Below are 17,932 nucleotides of genomic sequence, written 5' to 3' on the forward strand. Positions count from 1 at the left end.
ATATTTAGCAAGAGAGTTGAGAAGAGATTGATATCACCATTTCCTTATTTTTCTATCTCAACTTCATATCATTTAATGTTGCATGCTCACATTTATTTATTGAGATGTGCGGAGCTCTAACTCAAGGGGCTCCATGGGGGTATGTGCCTCCTGTTTCAGAGAGCCCTAGAACTTCATTATTGAGTAAGGCAAAGAAGGAGGTGGATACAATGCTTGAGCCTATTAAATCAGCATGGCAAACATCTAGGGTTAGTATTGTTTCTAATGGATCGACACATGTAGCATGCCATCCACTCATCAACTTCATGGTGTCTTCCTTGAATGGATCAATTTTCTTGAAATTAGAGGATGCTCTTGGAAAATACAAGGATGCACAATATATGGGTGAGTTTTTCATTAAATTTATTGAATATTTAGGTGTTGATTCTTGTGTTCAAATCATTACAGACAATACATATGTTTTCAAGGCCGCTGACATGATTCTGGAAGCTAAATATCCACAAGTATCTTGGACAAATTGCATTGTCCATTCCTTGAATTTAGCACTTAAATTTATTGCATCTGATGTACCATGGATTGAAACTCTTATTGAAGATGCACGACATATCCAAAACTTTGTACAAAATCATACCAATTCCCTCATAATATAGAAAGAGTACACACATATATCATTGTTGAAGATTGTAGATACATGGTTTGTCTCTACATTCATAATGCTGAAGAGGTTGACAAAGGTCGAGACCACTCTTGGGTCCATGGTTATTTCATTTTTTTGTTCTTTTTGAAGAAAGAGAGATCAAAACCTCAAAAAGAGTTAACGACACAATATTAGATGATGCTTGGTGGAAGAGGGTAGATCTTACTATTAGGATCATGAACCCTTTCATTACTTTGTTGTGATTTGCAGATACAAACCATCCCATCCTAGGAGAGGTTTATGATGGACGAGATTCCATGGTTGAGTCCATGAGGACCATTATTTTTCAGAGCGAGTGCCCTGAGTATGAGAAATAAATGGAGCCTTCTTCACCACCATACAAGATATTCTTGTCAGTAGGTGGGAAAAATAATTACACACCTTTGCATTGCTTGGCTCACTCATTGAATCCAAAATACTACAACCATGAGTGATTGAATGATGGACCTTCATGCATATTCCTTCCTCACATGGATGGCGATATTTCACAAGGGAGGAAGGATGCAATGAGGAAAATATTTCATGATAGAGGATCCCTTAATGTGGTGGAGGATGCATTTGCATAGTTTTCCACTGGCACAGGGCGATTTACAGGTTATGATGGTACCAGAGATAGGGGGCTAAGAAACCCTATTTAGTGGGAAACTCATGGGGCAACATGCCATTCTCTACAACAGTTAGCCATGAGGCTCCTCTCTCAGGTTACTTCATTGTCTAATTGCGAGAAGAATAGGATCAGATATGGGAATATGTATGGTTTGAAGAAGAGAAAGCTTGAGTAGTCCAGAGTAGAGACATTGGTGTATGTGCACACCAACCTTCATTTGATTTACAGGCAGAGGAATGAGTGGTTGAAGGGGAAGATGAAGAGTCAGATGTATTTCCTAATGACATGGGTTTGGAAAGTAGTGTTGATTTGGCATTGGCCAACTTGGATTTTAATGACCTAGTGCTAGCCCTTGTCACTTTTGATGATGACAATACTCTTGAGGGGTCATCCTCCACACCAACATATGGAAATATTACATTGGATACAAAGGAAGAGGATGTAGAAGAGAGTAGTGGTGGTACTGATGTTGATTTTGATGTTGATAACTTTGAGCTGTAGGCAGCATTCAACAACCTATGAAATTCTTCCTTCCTATTCTATGGTTCCTATCTCTAGTGTCTACATTGTTTTGTATTTTCTATTTTCCATTGACATTCCTAATCAGGAGTCCTCAGGACTCAGTACCTATGTAATACATTTTGATTTTGATGACTTAATGAAAAAGCTCCAGTGTATGGTTATTTTCTAGCTGTAAACTTGTATCATTGATGAATCATGATTATATGCATAATGTTACAAAATTACAATGTACATGTATGAATCTATGATTGAATTTGTTACTTGTATCATGATGAGAATTTGTTTAATATCATAATGTGATATGTGTGTGTGTGTGTGTGTGTGTGTGTATATATATATATATATATGATAAGGTGTCGTATGTGTCCTTTTCCGGTGGGCCTCCGTGTCCCATGTAAGAATCTATTATTTTCGTGTCCTACATGTCCCATGTTCCCATGTCAAGTGGCTTAGGTGGACATGTATATCATGTCAAACTAGAAGACTTTGGTGCATGATACATACAATATCAATAGTTAACTACGTGACACCAAGCATGCATGTGTGCATAGAGAGAGACCCAACAAGTCAAATTTGTAATTCCAACAATTCTTAGCAAGAGATTAGGAAACATTGGTCAGAAACTATGCCCAGAAAAAGTCCTCAAGGTCAAACATTTATAGTACACTTATATATAAATAAACAAACATAAATATATCATAACTTGAGATATATTAAACACTTAAAGATTTGCAATTGGATTTTTTTTTAGTGCTTCTCAATATTTTACAAATCAGAAATTAAAATGGAGTTGCATTAAATACTCTTCATCCCCTACAAGATCTTCCGTCCAATGTCTATTCACTACACACTACCTTAAACACAATTTGCCTTAATATTTTTTTTAAATGTTGTTCCTAAAATTGTGTCTACATGATTAATTAGTATGAACAAACCCCTATTTATCCCTCTCTAGTTATGTGTGAAGTCATTGGGTTTAGCAAATTTCAAAGTTGAAATTTGAATTCACCAAAATTAAAATTGAACTGAACTTGTTTGTTGAAGTTCATCAATCTTAATGGAGAACTTCAAGATGAACATGAACATGAACATGAACTTAAACCTTAAAAAGTTCAATTAAATTCATTTAAATTTTCTTTTTGCTATGAAATGAATTATGATTGTTTTTACTCTGTGTGGTCAAAATTTAAATAAGTTGAAAAATAATGGCGAGTAATTCATATAAGCTCTAAAAGATTGGAAAATTTAAATATTTGAACATCTTGATATTAAAGTGAATAATAATAACTATTATAATTCCCTATTCCCAATTTTCATATATATATATACATATAATTTAAAAATCAGCAAATTACTAATTCCCAATGGTCGGTAGAATATATATATATAAATTTTAAAATTGATTATACATATAGAGCGAGAAAATAATTTGTTGAATTTAATGTCTAAATGTATTGTAATTTTTTTTTTATCAAATTTTAAAATCGTCACAATTGAAAATAAATTCGAAGCAGGTGATTTAGGTAAACATGTAAATGTGCATTTTGGTAAGAGGAATTGTGCTGGGATTATTTGAACTTTTCAAATCCACCCATAAAGAAATAAATATTATCAAAATAAAATGCAGGTAATATGTAAATGTGCATTTTGATAAAAGGAATTGTGCTGGCATTACTTGAACCTTTTCAAATATCTAGCCATTCAGAGATAAATATTATCACAATAAAATGAATAAGTGACATTTAGACTAGCTAAAAGTAAATGTAAATGTCACAATCTTGTCACTTCATAGAGATAGGAGTGATATATTTGAGTGTCAAATTCTTGGTATTTCATATAGATAGGAGTGATATATTTAAGAAAAGATTCTAACAAGAGATTTATTGTTAGATTTTTTAAACTATGCTTACAAAAATTGTATTTTTATTTATCTTGTTTTTTGAAAATAAATATAAGCGATGTATTTAGTGAATACGAATTTTTTTAATTCATTTTTTTCTATGCTATAAAAATTATATAAACAAAGAAATAAAAAAAACCTTATATTTAACAATGCTTTAAGAAATAATTTTCCATATTAAATTACAAAATAAATTTAAATATATTAATAAAATGTTCTAGATATATTTTAATTCAACCTAACACTAATTATTAATTTAATAACTTTTTCATCAATAACCACATAACTAACACATTTTCTAACCATTGATGCACTAGCTCATAATTTCACTAATTATTAATCAACTAACTAAATAATATGCCCTAACCACTAATCTATACTCTCCACTCACATACCCATCTCTCTCCATCATCCAATTAAGAAAAGATTCCAATTTTTCCTCCTCGCTGTGATGCTACAGGAGGTCCTGTAATGCTACATGAGGTCCTATAATGCTACAGGAGGTCCTTGTAATGCTACAAGAGGAGCCTGTAAGGATACATGAGGAGGATCTAATCGGAAAAACAAACCAGGACGCCATTCTTTCTCTAGGAAATGCTAAGAGGGGCTCTCTAATGCCAACCCCATCACCTATCCACTCCATCTAGCCAAACATTTGCTAAAAAATTCCACTGTGCCATGCATCTAAAAAACACAAAAAATTCCTTGTTTCTATTCTTTTATCAAGTACACCACTTCCTCATGATCCTAAGCCTGCCTTCATGCCTTTCACCACTTTCCCTCCCTGACATGTAAAATGGAGACTTGAAGAGAGGATTAACTGACTGCCACAAGAAGGAGACTCCTCTTGTAGTAGCCTGTACAGACACAACAATAAATCCCTGAAATTCTTTTTTTCACCCACAAAGAGCATCATGGAACCAATTCTGCAACAGAGAGAGGCACATCATCTTGAGAAAGGAATGCATCTACTCCACCAGCAACAACTTGGGCATAGGGAAGGCACCTACACACACAATCAAGTTATTAATCAGAAGATCATCAACTATGAAGACATGTACAAAAACAAGCAAAAGGAATCGACTTCCTCAAGCTCATGATGTTATGAGTCCCAACTCCATCATGCAATCAAATCCAACAATTTGATCCACATGTAGGCTTACGTATGACACCCCTCACCTCTTCCCTATGCATAAAATGCCAAAATGTGTTAACAGTCGAGAAACGAGTTTTAATAGGTTGGAGGTGGCCAATGAACTTGGCCACCCCCGACTGGTAAACTAAAGTCTATCTTAGTCACCCATGTGACGTGGAAATGTCAACTCAAGTGAGGTGGTGCTTACGATAAGTGGGGTGATAATCACGAGGAGGAGGGTAATGATTGCAAGGAGTGGGGACAACGAGTTTAAAAAGGAAACTTGTGTATGTGCCGTGTCACCAAATACGCTTTGCGCTCTTACCACAAAGGGAATATTATGTACTAGGCTCGACTTCATTTGCACCATTTCTCATTTCTAAAATATAGTTGAAGGAAGGACGAGCTAGTCTTATCAGATTGCCTAGGGTGCCACCAAAGTGCTTTGAATTCTATTTGCAAGTGCTATAGGAGGAAGCTACAGGGAGGTCTGGACTACTACATGAGTGCCAAGAAGAATATACAATAGGAATTTAAGGGTGAGATAAGGCCACAATGACCTGAAAATGTCTTCAAACCCTCATGCATATATAAAACTAATTTAAAAAATGAGTAAGTGGTTTCCTTCCTCCTTGATTTCCATACAATTGCATGAGAACTTCTGCCTAAAGTTAGTAGCCTGTAATAAACAATTGAGAAATAGGTCTTCTTGGAAATTACTGTGTAAAGGAAAGATAGGTGCAAAGAAAAAGAATTTATTTTGATATAAATTATAGCATTCTTCTCCCTCACTAATAAGAAGGAAGTTTAACATTGTTTTTACCACTGATATTTCTCTGAAGAAAGTTGAATTCCACACCTAAGTAATACCAGGAAGGGGCAGTAGAAGAAATGGGGGAAGGATTTAATAGAAGAGAGCCCACAGACACCAAGAGAATTAACTAACACCCTCTTGTAGTGAACATTTTTAGAAGGCATCAATGGTCGGGTTTGTTTCAGCTATTAAAAGGGTATGGTGATGATATCACTAATGAATTTTCCATGGCACTACATCCTCAAGGGGAAGATAGTGCCACTACTGTTGTTGGAGGATTTTCCATCTCTTTAAGTCCTGAAACATAAGTAGAGTGACTACCTTACGCTTAGGGGTTTGATGGAGCAAGGAGGAGAAGGCAGTAAGTGTTACAGCCAGGAAGAAATTCTTCATTCAAAGAGAAAATCCCATAGAATATAAGAATGGAGTAAGAAGAGAAAGCCTACCTTACCCCTGGGATGAGGTGGCTTATCACGTTCTCAAATATATATCTTGTGAAGGGGGATTGAGTGTGGTATATGCATATCACTTTAGATTAATTCATGAGTTAAGATTCAAAGCAAAATTGGCTCTTCCTCAAATACTTAGTGTTCCCCATTTCCTCCTGCACTCAATTATTGAAATGACTGAGAAGGTGAGGGAAGGAAAGCATCAACACATAACCCACAATGGCCTCATCAAGTTAATTGTGATGGATGTTTTGAGACACTTAAGGAACCCTATCCTTTGGACTGATTTTGTGGACATGGACAGGGAGGTCTTCATTCAAACCCAAGCCATCACACCTGAATAAACACCAACCTCTAGCACTAGCGGTAGGGGAGGAAAAACAGAGGAAGAATAAGCAGGTAGAATAGAGGAAGAAGAAGCAGCGGAACAAAGGAAGAAGAAGTAGGCAAAATAGATGAAGAAGAAGCAGATCTTAAGGAATAAGAAGAAGAAAAACAGGTAGAAGAAAAAGAAATCCTTGAGAAGACTTCTAAACCCTGAGGAAAAGAGAAGCAAGGACATCAAACAAGTCTTTCTCTAGGGAATTTAGAGTAAGAAGTGGCTACCAAATTGGCCACATTGATCACAGATATTAAGCCCAAAAGAAGGAAACCAAGGCAAGGTCCCCTATATGTCAAAACAAGGAAGAGGACCAACATCAGGAAGGGGAAACCATATCCTCCTTCAGAGGTCCCTATCACTATTGAGGAGTCACCCAGTAAAAAGGGAGAAGTGGGGCATAGTGAATGAAAAATTGAGGAGATTACCTCCCCAAAGGGAAAAATCAAACCACCTATGACATATGAGGGAGCCTCAGGAGTTGGCATCATATGCCTCATGGAGGTTTTCATCGAGGCCCTCTTATTATTATTATTATTTTATTTTTAGAAATTTGGTGGAATGAGGGGTATGATCCTCCCAATCACATTTAACTCTATGTTGATTGAACTGAAAAGTTATTCCTTGGAAAAATGTTTCTTGCACAACTTCAACCTATGACCATTGAAAATTAAGGGAATCCCTTCCTCATCAATTATTCTAATTTGGACAAACCCATTCTCATGACACTTCTCTACCATATAGGGACCCAACCATATTTTCATTAACTTCCCCTTGAAATCCTTGAATCTAGGATCACACATTAGGGCCCAATCTCCTTCTTGAAATTCCTTTCCCTGATGGGCTTATCATGCCAAATCTTCCTTTGTAGCTAGATTACCTCATTGTGTAGGAGAGATTGCATTTTGAATTCATCTATACCATTGAGTTGGAGAAACCTTTCCTATTGTGCTGTAGTGAGATCCAAGTCTAACTGAGCTTCCATCCTCAAGGTGTTGTACTCAAATCTATATAGATAACATGGCCTTCTTCCCCTAGACCAACTCAAATGCAGTGAATCCAGTGGTGGTCTTCCAAGTGGTGTTGTAGGCCCAAGTGGCTTCCACAAGTCTGTCTGCCCAATATTTTCTGCTACTGCTAATAACCTTGGTAAGAATGTTCTCCAATGCTCTGTTGGTGACTTCCACCTACCCATTTTCTTGAGGGTGATAGGTAGTAGATATCTTGTGCTTGATTTGGTGCTACTTCATAAGGTCTTCAATCAAACTTGATGTAAATTGTGCTCCTTTATCAATTACTATTTCCCTTGGAAAACCAAATTTGTAGAAGATGTTCTCCCTCAGAAATTCAACCACCTTCTGCTCAGTTGTTGCCTTTATTTCTTTTGTTTTAGCCCATTTGGTCAAGTAATCAGTTCATACAATGATATACCTTTTTTGTCCTGATGGGGGATCAATAGGTCCAATGAAATCCATGCCCCACTTTTCAAATGGCTCTAGAGTCACTTGAGGTTGTAAGGGCATTTCATCCTTGGGTGTTGGCTTACCCATTCTTTGACACTGATCACACCTGGTGGTGTACCTCCTTGCATCCTAATGTAATGTGGGCTAATAATAACCTGATTGTAAAAATTTGAAAGTTGTCCTCTTAACAAAAAATTATCCCCCATAGGGTCCATCATGGCATGCTGAGAAGATGTCAAAGACCTATTCTTCCCTCACACATATTCTCAGGATATGATCTGGCCCCAATCTGAAAAGATTTACCCAAATCCAGGTGAATGGGGCACTTTCCCTGACAATGTATCTTTCTCCCTAGAGGATAGGTTAGGAGGGAACCTCCCAACAACCAAATAGTTGTCTATATTAGCAAACCAAGAAGAAATCACTGAGATGCAAAAGAGATGTTCATCTGGAAGTGAATAATCTATCATTTCTTCCTTTCTTGTAGACAAGGTTAATCTTGATAAGAAATATGCAACCACGTTCTCTTTCCCCGGTTTATCAACAATAGTCAAATCAAATTACTATAATAATAACAACCATCTAATTATCATAGCATTAACATTGGGTTTATTCATTAAATACTTAATGGCTGCATGATCAGTGCAAACAAAAGTTTGATAACCAGTGATATAATGCCTAAACTTGTTTAAATAATTTACTACAACTAAGATTTATTTTTCAGTGACAGTATAATTCAACTAAGATTTAGACAAATTCTTACTAATGAAATAGATAACATAAGGAAATTTGTCTTCCACTTGTCCTAAGGAAGCCCCTCTTGGCTTGCGGGGGCCTAACCTAGGTTCAGCGTTAGTTAGCCAAACAAATCCCTACACTACTGGCCCTTTCGGCATCAGCCCGTGGAGCAAGGACTGAAGTCTCACCCGAAGCATATGGGGGGATAATGGAACCAAGTTTCCGCACCCTTGAGATGGTTGTGATGTTGATTTATTCCAACTATACCTTCCTTCATGCAGGTTGCTTATCGCTCTTCTCTACCCTTCAGTACCTTAATGAAATGTTACAATCGGCTTCCACACATCCCTAACTAGGGGCTGAAGTCCTTTCATGCTGCTAGGGCAGTGAACTGCGATATCTCCCAAACTGAGCTAAGTATCTTACTTGTCTTATTAACATATCTTAGTTAGCTTCTTGTAAACAAATGTTCTTACTTGCGTTCACTTAACCAACACATTTACATATATTCGCGCATCATATAAGCATTAGAAGTGAAATTCATACCCAATATAACAGATGCATAAACAGGAAATAAAGACGCATAAATGATAGAATACTTCTCTTTATTGATAATTCCAGATGATTACAGACTCGACTCGCCCTGTGCACTCAGCTGCAGGGGTCCGCGCACTCAGCTGCAGACTTCTAGGCCTCTACGCACTCAGCTGCAGAGCCTCTACCTACACTACGACCCAAGACTTAGACTTCTACTTCAGAGCTATCTCTCATACATGTTCGATCTTCATTACTTCCTCTAACTACTTAGAGCTTAGATCTATTTATACAATCCCATGGTCCGTGGACCATGGATAGATCTTTTACAATCGACATTACATTATAAAAATAAGGGCAGACAACCTTATGACTCTTTAACATCTACGCACTTCGCGACCACAAAATGTGGAGTATTTACATTTGGATTACAAAATTGGACCAAAATATGGGCTTTTAGCCCCAAAACTACCCTTGGGGGATCCTGTGCCAATAGGCCCCCAACAAAAACATCGTGACTCACCCTCGAGTCACTCTGCAGCTGCGGAGATCTTAGCTCGAAGACCTCCCAGCTCCATTTGGATCACTACAACTTTGGCAGCGCACTGAGTGGCTTCTTGCTGGACTTCTTCCATGCGCCGTTCGGTGACTGCTGCTGTTGAACTGCTACCTTGAATTTTCTGCTACGTTTCTTGCAGTTGCGTGAGCTTTCCTTCAATGGAGGCTGTAATTGTATAAGCCTTATCTATCCATGGCTGTAGGTGCGTTCAAAGAGTTTCGTGTAGTCCGCTATTGCACTGTCAACTGCCGCTATTGCTATTGTAACCACGGTGGTACGCTGTTCTCTGACCTCTGGTGGAGTTGAAGGCTGAGCCCTCAATTGCAATTCTATGATTTGCAGGTTCAACTCTAGCTGAACTCTGGCCATCTCTACTCGAGCTTCGTGCACCCTTGTGGCTAACTTGCGGACACGCACCTCAACCGGTTCCTCTACCAGAATGGCCAACTCCGGGACCATCTGGCAGTCTTCCTCCACAACCTGCATTATCTGCTTATTCTGCTCTACCGTTTCGTTGCACTGCAGGCCCAACTTCTCAATGTTGATGTGCTGCTCGCTCATCACCTGTAGAGCGTGGCTCTCCTTGGCCTGAAGTTCCGCGGTGACTCCATCCTACAAGAGGTAGAGCGTCTCCTGAGGGAGCACGACCATATTTAATCCTACCCCTTTGATACTGCTGACCGTGGGTTGTCGGCCTCATTCTATGTAGTGAGTGCTCCTTCTGGTAGCACTATCGTGTTGGTCACCTATGTATGCAACATCTCCTCGACAACTGAAGTGCCGATTATGAGGTTGGTGGACACTATGCCAGCCTGTGGAGTGCGAACCTGCAACTCCTGTAGTTATGTTCGAAGAGCCCCCACTACTAGCTCCTGCTGTTCTTCAAAATGTTGGAGGGCCTCCATGGTGACATCCCTCACCATTTCTCTGATGTCATGCAAATCCCCCTTAGTGAGGGTGATTGGGTCAAAGGGCATTTTGGATGCCTTGGTTTTCTTTTGTGGCACTGCCTTCTCTCCCGGTCGCGGATGCTTGAGTTGGGTGGATGTCGTCTGCGGGTTTATGCCACCTTGTTCTGTCTCTATCTCTGGTCCAGTCCTAGGCGAAGGTGACTTCTATCCTTCACACTCTTCTTCTCCTATTTTATGCTATTGTTCAACCAATTTTGTAGCATCGCGTGCTGCCTAGGCCTTAGCCTCTGCTTCCTCTTTCCTTCACTTCTCAGCCAGCTATGCCATTTGGAGCTTTATTTCCTCCTTTTTACACTGTGCAGCGGACTTGTCTGTTTCCGCCGTGGAGCCTACTGGGGCACGCCACTCTGACGGCCAAGACTTGAGGACTACAAATATCACATCGTCAGTCGACAGATATGGTAATTTGTGCCATGTCTTTGTGGGGTCCTTCCGCGCCTTGATAAAGACATGGTGGAAATCCAGTTTGAATTCTGCAAAGATCTGCAAACTGGCATAGACTGTGGGCAACAACTGTGGCTTGTGATTGATCCCCATTTGGATGCTCATCTCCATTAAGACCCAGAATATCTTACTTTATCTGATAGACTGCGCGTCCTTGGTCACCCACAGCAAAGCGTACTTCACTGCATCTGGAAGGTTCGGCACGACAGAAGGGAATTGGCTGTCTTCAGGTAGCTCCCATGATATTGGGCATGGAACCCCCCCACATCATGTTTTGGGGCTTAAAGCCCAAGTTTTGGTCAAAGGTTTTGTAAGACTCCGTGAATTGCGGGCGTGGAGCGAGAAGTATAGGTTAAGTCATAGGGCTACCCACCCTAAAATATTGTAATGTAATGTAAAGTCATGTCGGCCTACCCATGGTCCATAGACCATGGGATTGTATAAATAGAGCGAGGCTCTAAGTTGTAAAGAAAGGAGCGAATTAGAGAGAAGAGTATGAATGGTTCGAGCATAGAATAGGAGTCTAAGTGTATAGGGTCGTAGTAGTAGGAAGAGGCTTTGCAGCTGAGTGCGCAGAGGCCTAGTAGAGTCTGGAGCTAAGTGTGCAGACCCCTGCATTTAAATGCACAGGGCAATGTCGAGTCTGTAATCTGGATTGAAGATTAATAAAGAAAAGTTGATTCCTATTTCTGTGTATTTGTTGTGCATTACCTTCTTTACGTTTATACTGTTTTATTTATCGCACACACTGATATGATTGCTGAATATGTTGTAACAATCATTAATCTTGCACCAATAAGATAAGTAATTGGGTAATAACAGATTAAATAACAAGGAACTTGGGTATTATAAGGGTTGCGCCCCGAATAGGGATGTGTGGAAGTAGCGCCGTAGGTTGTGAAGGGATAGTAAGTGTGCATAGCGACGGGTCAAACTGCGGACCTCCACAAGCTCATCAGACGTCCCTGGGGTGCGGAAACTTGGTTCTAGCACCCTCCCATACTACTTTGGGTGAGACCTCAGTCCATGCTCCGTGGACTGTTGCCGAACGGGCTAGTAGTACCGGGATTTGTTTGGCTAAATCACCTTTGAACCTAGGTCAGGCCCATACAAGCCAACACATGCCACTAGTACGATCGAAAGTAGGAGCCATGCATAGTGAAATGTTTTTCCTGCTCCTATTCCTCGCAACAGTTCGCAAGGAAATTGCTGCATAGATAATTCACCCAGTTGAACTAGACTCTTTCAGCGCATTGGGCCGCTACTGCAATCACTGGCGCAGGCACCTCATCTGCGCGACACTTCTGCATCACCTTCCCTGCTAATATTTGTGTCACGACCTTGACTGCAGGGTTGTTAATGCTGGAGATGGCATACCCTCGCTTCTTCTTCTCCAGCTTGAACTTATTCTTCATCACTTCCACGAGGGCCAACTCGCCACCTTTTCCCTCTGAAATGTTGGCTGGATCCTCCCTTGAGTAAGGCACTAGTGTAATATGGTGAATCAGATGGTCTGTGATGGGGATGGGCTCCTCCAGAAATAAACACCCATCATGCACCAAGCAGAGCAGCTACCTGATGATGAAGATGGTCACTGGGGCGCGGTGGTAATGCGGCACCCAAAGCAGGTTAAGCAACCCTGCTTTCTCTACACCTCTGAGCCATGTCCGCGGATCCAATTGAATTGTTCCAATAGTTTCATCAATCCTCTAGCGCATTAGCTGCTCAGTCGCTAAATGCAGGAACTTCTCGTGGTCTGCGAGGTCACAATCTCCAACTTTCAACACAGGAACCCGCCCCAAGTACGGTCCCTCAAAAACAATATCATCTAGGAGCAATAGAGTTTGCAGAGAGCTCTTGCTCTCATCTATGTCCTTCAGCACCTTTTCTTTACCCTTGCGTGGAGGAACATATTCAGGTAACCGTGTAATAGGGTCCGCGCCTTGGGTTTCAACTTCAATCTCTATGTCCTCCTCATCCACGAGGATTTGTTCAGATTCCTCCTCGTCAGCCTCTAGATTAATGGCATTCCCCTTTTCCTGTAAGGTGAGCTTTGTCCTCTGTGGATTTTTGGGCAAGACGCGCACCAGGATCATAGCCTGCTTATCCTTCTTAGGTTTCGGTGTTCTAGGTGATTTAGGGACCTCGACTATTACTCCAACACTCTCTGGGGCTTCCACTTCCGCAATTTCATGCGTGGCTTCCTTGGGTGTCGACATCAGTCTAGTTAGAAGGTTCTACGTCTCCTTCAAAAATGTTTCAAACACTGAACTTGCCCTCAAAGCCTCAAATTTCGTGAGGTCCATACACACTTGATAGCGCAACAACTGAATTTTCAAAATGCCAAGTGTTTTTCACTAGACAACCACTTGTAATTTATAGGGCTTTTTGAATTCAAATTCAACTGTTCCCCCCACATTTAGCCCATTAATGCTAGATTGGCGCCAGATTTTCAAGAATCTAACCCATAAATTTTGACTTAAATGCCTGCCACCTACTCCATTTGGCCTCAAACCAACCATCAAATCATGAATAGTGACTTTAACTGTCACTTTCTGGCAGACCTATGCGCTAGCGCAGCTCTCTTCGTGCGGTTGCAAACCATATGACACTTTGCTACTGCGCGCAGCTCTCGGGTAGTGTAGTTTATAGTCCCATGCCTCCTTCCAGCTGCCTGGAGTACTAAGACTATGCTACTTACATATAGTCACATCGCTGGATCATCGATGTATGGCTTCAAGTGGCTGCCATTCACCTTTCCTGGGAAAGGTTTTCCATTTAACTTGACTAGCTGTACCACATCTTCGCCTGTAATCTCCTTAATAACATACGTCTCTAATGAGTGCATCCTGACTTTCCAGGGAATTTATCAATCTTTATATCATACATCAGCATCAGATCGTTTACCTTGAATGTGTGCAGCTGGATGTGTCAGTCATGCCATTCCTTTTCACGCTACTTTTGGACCTGCTGGTGAAATCTAGCCAAAAATCGTTCTTCTTTGAGCTCATCCAGCTGAACGAGCCTCTCTTCTAGGGCTCCACGATCTGTTATACCTGTGAGAGCTTCTATGCATAGAATAGGCACAATGTATTCCATAGGAATTATGGCTTCAACCTCGTATACCATCCTAAAATGTGTCTGTTCCGTCAGCTTCTTCCATGTCGTCCGATAAGCCCATAACACTGCAGGTATGCATAGGTCCCAATCACTTCGCTGAGCATTCCATACCTTGGTCAGTGCATTTTAAAGAACTTTGTTGAACACCTCCAGTGTCCTGTTAGCTGGTGGGTGATAATGTGTGCTCTTTTGATGATACACCTGAAATTCCTCCATTAGTGCACAGTGTGTACCACGATCGCTCATCAAGATTTTTGGACATCCAAATCATGTCAGTACATGTTCAAATAGAAAATTCATGGTAGTTGCGCTCATGCAATCCTTCACTAGCTATGCTTCTTCCCAACGAGTCAAATACTCAGTCGCAGTGATAATATACCTCGCGCTTGTCTTCCCTTGAAGTTGAATGGGTCCTACAAAATCTATTAACCATTTTTCAAAAGGTTGCAATGTCATTTGTGGATTCAAAGGCATTTCATCCCTTCATGGTGGCTTACCTATTCTTTGACATACATCACATGCCTTGCAATATACTTTTGACTTCTGATGAAGGGTTAGCCACCACAACCCTGCACGTAGAATCTTCTGCGCGGTTTCTCTTCCTGCATAATGTCCTCACAAGGCGCCCCCATGAGCATCTGCGGGGATGCTGCTTTGTTCAAACTCAGGTACATACCTTCGTAGTATTTCATCATTCCCCATCTTGTATAGATGCCCAACAATGATAGAGAAGTCTGCTGTGCGCACCACTAATTCCTTCTTTTGTTGGACAGAGTATCCTTCCAGTGAAGTTCCAGTTGTTAGAAAGTGTATTATATCCTTGAAATTTCCATCTGCGATGTGCACAAAAAAGAGCTGTGCGTCCGATAATCCTTCCTCCAAATTAGTAGGTTCCTCCCGTGTCTCGATGCGTGACAGGTGATCTGGTCCTGCGTTCAATCATCCAGGCTTCACAACAACTTCAAAATTGTACTCTTGGAACAATAAGATCCATCTGCAAATTCACCCCGCCAACACAGGCTTATTGACCAGGTACTTTAGCGCGGAGTGGTCTGTATACATCTTGAAGTGGCCTCCTAGAAAGTAGTGATGGTACTTCTCGAGCGCATACACCATAGCTAGCCCCTCGCGCTTAGTGGTAGAATAGTTCTTCTCTGCTTTGGCCAATTGCGCGCACCGATCAGTCTGCCCATCGTACTTTTCTGTTAGTTTCATCTTATGCTTCCCAAACCATGCTCTCATCATCCTCCTACATTTGCACCAATCGTCAAATCTTCCCTTGTGTGTACCCCACCATCTTGCAGGCGTAGCGCGCAGTACCCAGTCCAAGGCTTGGAAGCATTTCTTTTCTGAAACCTCCCTTTAAAATGCATCCAAGAAGGTATCTACCTTATTTATACCATCGTAAGTAGGAAGATTTTGTACTTCTGTCGACAGACAGTGCAGCGATTGGGTCATCATGTTGCAATTCAACGTAGTTACTTCATGTAACCATTTTTCCATTGTTCTATTTCTTTGTCAAAATCTGAGGTGCAGGAACTCTTGTGCTCCCATGTAATCCGCCCATCCACATTGGGATTCACCCAGTCTTGGTCTCACGCTGTTATCTTATAGATGAAGTCCATATCATCATCAATCTCATAATCGTAGACTGGTTCCGTATAGCGCGATCCCTCAACAGGATCCAGGGGTATTATTACGCGCAGTGATTTCTTCTCAAAGATCATCTTTTGCTTCTTCAGATTGATTACCCCATTCATATAAGTAGCCTAGTCAATTCCTAGGACCTTAGGGTATGGATTGTTGTCATCAACAATTTCTATTACTTCGAAATCTGCCAGCACACTTTCTCCCTGAATATCCACGGTTACTCCCTGCAGATAACCCATGGGTATGATTTTCTGTTGATTTGCCATCCTCAGCGCCCATATATGTTTTGGTAAAACATTCGCATCTGATCCCAAATCCAGAATGACTTGATCCATCTCATATTCTCCGATCTGCATGGTGAGTCTCATTTCATGCCTCGTCCTTGTTTTATGCTTTTCGATCTTTTAGACTACACGCAGTTCTCCTAGCGTGGTCCCAGCACATCTGTTGATGAGTTCCTGTAACCCTTTCATAGCCTTACTGTCGTGCAGTAACTTCATACAGGTTTCCAAGAAAGTTGTGAGCATAGAGGGGTCCATCTCCGGCTCAGGCTTATCTTTGCTTCCTGAAGTGGAGGCCTTAGCGAAGCTCTTCTTAGCTTCCATGAAGGTTTCCTGAGTGTGCTCCAAATCAAACTCAGCTTCTTTTGCTGGGGCTTTGCGAACCCAGGTACTGTCTTCTGGCTATTTCCCCTTGTCATCTCCCGTCGCGATTCCACTTCTAAGAACTATATTTATGTTCGGATCTTCCTTGCACGGCTCAGACCTCATCATCTGCAGGTTCTGAGTTGAGGGAGGTGGTAGCGCCCCTTTGTCACGTATCCTAGCTATCAACATAGTACAATCTTTTGTTTCATGATCAAATAGTGTGCAATACTTGCACGACAAACGTGTTGGAATAGTGCAATCGTGGGCATAATGTCCTAGTCCTCCATAATTGTAGCAAATCAACTGTCCTCAACCTCTACCAGGTCCTCCTCTGCCTCGGCCTCCTATGCGCCCTTGAAATCCTATCTGCGCCATCCCTGCATTCTGCTCAAGGGGCCGCATTTTGGCTTGAACCCTGTAGGCAGGAGTTCTATCCATAATCAATTCATAGCTCCTACAAGTACACTCATCATGTCCCACAGACCTACAAAAGTTGCAGAATAACTATTGTGGTGTTTGCACATACTTCTGTAACAGGTGACAATCGTCCGTGGCATGTTTTTCGGCTACCTAACAGATAACACACCATAAAGCAGGCACTGCGCTAGGTCCTGCTTGAGCTTTTGACCTTAGAGGCATCGACCCTCCTCCTGCAAGGTAATTTGTGAAAGATAGACAGTGGTACTTGTCATGACCCTAACTCTTGAATTTCAAGCACCATACCTCTTCACATACCTCAGGTCGAACCGTCCTATCCTGTTTCAGACTTTGCATCTCAAGGCATAGATTCTTCAGCTGCGCATGGATTTTCTGGACTCCTAGATTAGGATCCTGCATCAGAGTCTCATGTAGTCTCATGGAAATATCCAGGGCCTATGCCTAAGTTGTTATATTATGCTGCGACAACAAACTCCTTAGGTGTGGTAGTAGCGAAGCCACAAACCACTCGCGATGCTGTCCATCTGTCAAATTCATGTTGGCTTCGCGAATCGTACATTTCAGCCTCTGATTCAGCTCCCAAGGCGTCTTGCATAGTTGCATCGCGATCTCCTTGAATCCCACAATTGACTACACTTCATATTTAGGCCTGATAAATTCCCTATTGTTGGCCTGATAAATCATTCTTGCGGACAAGACCGATCTCCCTAGTATCAACAGATATCTAGCAACAAGCAGGACAAGCAAATCTACCTTTCTCTAAATATATTGCGATTCATTAATAAAAACTAAGAGGTGTTTTAGACCCTACCTTAAGTCCAATGCTAGTTTGTGGTAGCCACACTTCGACCATCCAAATGAGTTT

The 17,932-nt window shown here is 41.0% G+C and overlaps 1 pseudogene; it reads left to right on the plus strand.

Moving 5' to 3' along the window:
• The first annotated feature begins 1,589 nt into the window (after positions 1-1,589).
• Positions 1,590-17,932, plus strand: part of LOC149169097 (pentatricopeptide repeat-containing protein At3g13880-like) — a 41,439-nt pseudogene continuing 25,096 nt past the window's right edge.

Source organism: Pinus tabuliformis, chromosome 4_2, assembly GCF_031772625.1.
Source record: "Pinus tabuliformis cultivar Carrire ecotype Pingquan chromosome 4_2, CPIR1, whole genome shotgun sequence".
Classification (NCBI taxonomy): domain Eukaryota; kingdom Viridiplantae; phylum Streptophyta; class Pinopsida; order Pinales; family Pinaceae; genus Pinus; species Pinus tabuliformis.